At 37.9% G+C, this 4,907-nt stretch overlaps 1 pseudogene; it reads left to right on the forward strand.

Annotated features, from left to right (window-relative positions):
- LOC101986410 overlaps positions 1-291 on the forward strand; it is a 1,641-nt pseudogene extending 1,350 nt beyond the window's left edge.
- Positions 292-4,907: the final 4,616 nt, after the last annotated feature.

Consider the following 4,907-nt stretch of genomic DNA (forward strand, 5'->3'; position numbering starts at 1 on the left):
ACTTCAAAACAGCAAGAATACTTGAAGCTGGAAACCACATGGATGACTGCAGTTGGCCTGTCAGAGATGGCTGCGGAGGCCGCCTATCAAACTGGAGCCCATCAGGCCTCTATAACTGCCAGGAATCACATCCAGTTGGTGAAGTCGCAGGTGCAGGAGGTGCGCCAGCTCTCCCAGAAAGCAGAAACCAAGCTGGCTGAAGCACAGACACAAGAATTGCACCAGAAAATCCGGGAAGCCGGTGATGAGACAGCTGACCAGGAAGAGGAGGCCTACCTGCGGGAAGATTGAGGCCTTGAGCCTACTGCCCTATCTGCCCACTCAGTGTGGAAAGCGGGTGAAGGCATCCACCTGGTATCACCCCAAGTCTGCGGAGACAACAGGCTCTGCCCTTGCCAGTCAGGAAAAAAAAAAAAAAAAACAGGATAGCCAAAACAATCTTACATAATAAAGGAACTTCTGGAGGCATTATCATCCCTGACTTCAATCAGAGCTACAGTATTGAAAACAGCTTGGTATTGGCATAAAAACAGAGAAGTCGACCAATGGAATCAAATAGAAGACCCATATTTTAACCGACAAACCTATGAACACCTGATTTTTTTTTATAAAGGAGCTAAAAGTATACAATGGAAGAAAGAAAGCATCTTCAACAAATGGTGCTGGCATAGCTGGATGTCAACTTGTAGAAGAATGAAAATAGATCCACATCTATCACCATGCACAAAACTCAAGTCCAAATGGATAAATGACCTCAATATCCATCTGAACACATTGAACCTTATAGAAGAGAAAGTGGGAAGTGTTCTACAACATATGGGCACAGGAGACCCACTTCCTATATATAACCCCAGCAGCACAGACATTAAGGGCAACATTGAATGAATGGGACCTTCTGAAACTGGGAAGCTTGAGATATTCTTAATTGGTTTGACGTGGGAAGATTCACCTTAGATCATCATTTTATCAGTTGGTGCCTGGATTGAGTGACCTAGAGAGAGGAAACTAAACTTTGACCTAATGTTTGACTTTGCTGTTCTTTTCTCTTGACTATGGATGTGATATGATCATTTCTGTCAACATTCTGCTGCTGTGATTTCCCTGATATAATGGATTTAAATTTGGGCTTGTAAGCTGAAACAAACCCCTACTCCATTAAGTTGCTTTGTCAGATATATTCCAAAGACAGTGTACACTGTTATAAGCATAAGAACTATTGTGGGACAATGGTTTGTACCCTGTAAAGATCTGTCACTTGTATTGGTTTAATAAAATGTTTATTGGCCAGTATCCAGGCAGGATGTATAGTTGTGGCAATCAGGCAGGAAGTATAGGCAGGGTGACCAGAAAAGGAGAATTCTTGGAAGAGGGAAAGCTCAGTCTGCAGTAGTCACCCAGACACAAGATGAGAATGCCTTACTGATATAGGTACCAAGCCACGTGGTTAACACAGACAAGAATTATGGGTCAATGTAAGATGCAAGAATTAGTTAATAAGAAAGACTGAGCTAATAGGCTAACCAGTTTATAATTAATGTAGGCGTCTCTGTGTTTCTTTGGGATTGAACAGCTGTAGGACCTGAGAGGACAAAAATCTGTCACTAAAGAACCTGAGTTCAGATTCCAGAACTCATATAAATACCTATGTGTGACCACTTGCTAATTCCCAGTGCTACAGAAGAAGGGAAAGGGCATACAAGAAGATTGATCAGACTTGCTAATCATTAGCCTGGCTGTATGAAAGAGAGAACTGGTGTTAAAGGTAGAAGATAATATAGAGTAAGTGTGTACGGCACCTGATGCCCTTCTCTGGTCGTCAAGAACATATACCCATACATGTGTAGTGCATATACCACTTTCATACATATCATCCATAGCCATGTAATAAATGATTTTGCATTTGACACTTAAATGGGGTGAAAACTGTTGCTATTTTTTTTTAATAAGTGTTAAAACCATGATGTTAAGTTGAAAATTTCTGGTAATGGATCTTATAATTATTGTACTGAAACCTATGAAAATTCTACATACAGTGTTCAGTCTTTAGGAAGTTATATGAATACCTCAACAGTGTAGGGGTATTTATACTTTATCTCATTTTTCACATATTTTGTCTTGGTAAAGTACTTTGTTCATCTGTGTAATTATCCAGCTATGAAAGTGATACTATAACATAATTTATTTGAAGTTAAAAAGGCACATTTTTGTCTGCATTGCTGTTTATTTTTAATGGAAATTTCCACTGGAATGAATGCTTTGAGTTTATTTGGGTCAGAAGCTGGGTTCGTAGACTTAGCATCCATTATGTGTACTTTAGAAAGTGCTAAGACATGAGAATTGTGGTCTCTTTCAGTCCATTAATGCATGGTTCTCGGACAGCTTAATGCATATGCTCTTTTAGCTGAAATTTTAAAATCTGAGGCTAGTTAAAGCGATTGTTCTTAGCAGATGGAATGAGTGTGGGGAAAATTGTACCATGTTCCAAATTACCTAAAATAAGTCACTTACTGCATAATTTACTACAATTTAATCTATACATTTATATTTCTATACAGCATATTGAAGATCATAAAGATAAGAAAGTACATCTTACAGCAATATTCAAATCAACATGATTGGAACTCTGAACTAATTATAAGCATTTATTTATTTTATGAATACCAGAAGATTTGACAACCTGAGAATTCCCTAAAACTTCTGGGTGTTTGCAACTTAAAAGTTTCAATACCAAATAAATATATACTAAATCTGAAAGCCTTAAGAACATATTCTTACTTTACTATTATCATACACAGCATTATAATTTTCTTCTTCTTACTCATTGAACTTTTTTTAAACAATGATGTGGTATTTATATGAAAAACGCAACCTGGGCACAGAGAATGCAGACATGTATGCCAAGGCTTCTTCAGTGTCAATGGAACGCATAGAGAACAGGAAGTGGGGATCAGAGCACCAAGGGACAATCTAAGAGCCCTGTGATGCTGGGAAGTCCCATTCACTAACCAAAATCAGAACGTTTTTCTTTCCTAAGAAGAAAAATGGAAATATTATACTTGTCTTATCTGTTGTAATATGAGCGGTGGGGCTGCGTACCCGGCACCCGGCCGCCCGCATGGCTAGCTTATGCCCCGAAATAATTACACGGAAACTGTATTCTTTTAAACACTGCCTGGCCCATTAATTCCAGCCTCTTATTGGCTAGCTCTTACATACTGATCTAACCCATTTCTAATATCCCTATAACACCACGAGGTGTCTTACCAGGGAAGATCTTAACCTGCGTCTGTGTCCAGTGGGAGAATCATGGCGACTCCTGACTGGGCTTCTTTCTCCCAGCATTCTGTTCTGTTTACTCTGCCTACCTAATTTTATGTCCTATTAAAGGTCCAAGGCAGTCTCTTTATTTAACCAATGAAATTAACACAAAACAGAAGACTCTCCCCATCACTTATCCTTTGGGATCCTTGGCTTTACATATAAAATTTTAATGGTGTTAATATTACAAATGTGTTCTTGAGAGTTGTCAGCTTTTATCTCTATATCACTACCTGTTATAGTCTGGATGGAAGTGTTTCCTAGAAGGCTCTTGGGTTTGTACACTTGTTTCTGCAAGATGGTGACACTGTTTGGGCTCTTATGGAGCCTTTTGGAAGGAAGGCATAACTACAGGAAGTGAGATAGTGGAGTGTGTGTGTGTGTGTGTGTGTGTTTGTGGGTAGGAGTGGGTGTTGGGGATGCTTAAGATTTACAGCCCAGGCCAACTGTCATTTATCTCTCTGCTTCCTGTCCCACCCACATGTGAACAAGCTGCCTTGTTCTCAACAGCCACAGATGTAGTTCCATCCTGCCCCCATGCTTTCCATCCTGTGATGGACTGGACTCCTTACATTGTAAATTAAAACCAATCTTTCCTTTTATAACTTCCTCCTTGTCAGGTACTTGGTCAATTCAACAAGAAAAGCAACTGATATATTACAGTATTATGCTTTAGTCCGAGTACTCAAAACTATGGTGCATTTTATATTATATATTGAATTGGTGTGCTTTGTAATCTTCACTCTCTGTGCCAGCCTTGTACATCTTCAGCACATTCCAATTGTATTTATCTCAATCTCTGTGAACTATATTTAATCTGGGAATGGACTTGGATTAATTATCCCATAAACGTTTTATTGGACTAATTCCTTTAAAAACTTAATTATGAAACCTAGTGAGTATTGTGTAAATTCTATAAAGTACCACTTAAAGATGTCCAGAAGCAAAATACATAATTGGTTTCTTTCTTTCTCTTCTTTTCTTTCTTTCTTTCTTTCTTTCTTTCTTTCTTTCTTTCTTTCTTTGTTTCTTTTGTTCTTTCTTTCTTTTTTCTCCTTTCATTCCTTTTTTTGGCTTGATTTTGCCTAATTAACAAAATAAAGCAAAGAGATTTATTGTATAAAGTATGAATTTTAAATTAGATAAATGCATTCTTCCTCACTTTCAATTGAAATGACAACCCAAAATTCAATTTTCTTAAAAAGTAATTACAGGGGCGGGAGAGATGGCTCAGCAGTTAAGAGCACTGACTGCTCTTCCAGAGGTCCTGAGTTCAATTCCCAGCCACCACATGGTGGCTCACAAACACCTGTAGTGAGATCTGGTGCCCTCTTCTGGCCTGCAAGCAGGATACTGTATACCTAATAAATAAACCTTAAAAAAAATAATTACAGTCTTGCATGGCCATAGGGAACTTGCCATCTGTTTCACTTAACTGTTGGTTCATAAATATCCAAGTTCAAATCTAATAGTTAAATACAGCATTGTCCATTTTAGTGTCACTACTGTTTTTTTATATTTATTTATTTATTTATTTATTTATTTATTTATTTATTTATTATGTATACAATATTCTGCCTGTGTATATG

Source organism: Microtus ochrogaster (assembly GCF_000317375.1).
Source record: "Microtus ochrogaster isolate Prairie Vole_2 chromosome 14 unlocalized genomic scaffold, MicOch1.0 chr14_random_3, whole genome shotgun sequence".
Classification (NCBI taxonomy): domain Eukaryota; kingdom Metazoa; phylum Chordata; class Mammalia; order Rodentia; family Cricetidae; genus Microtus; species Microtus ochrogaster.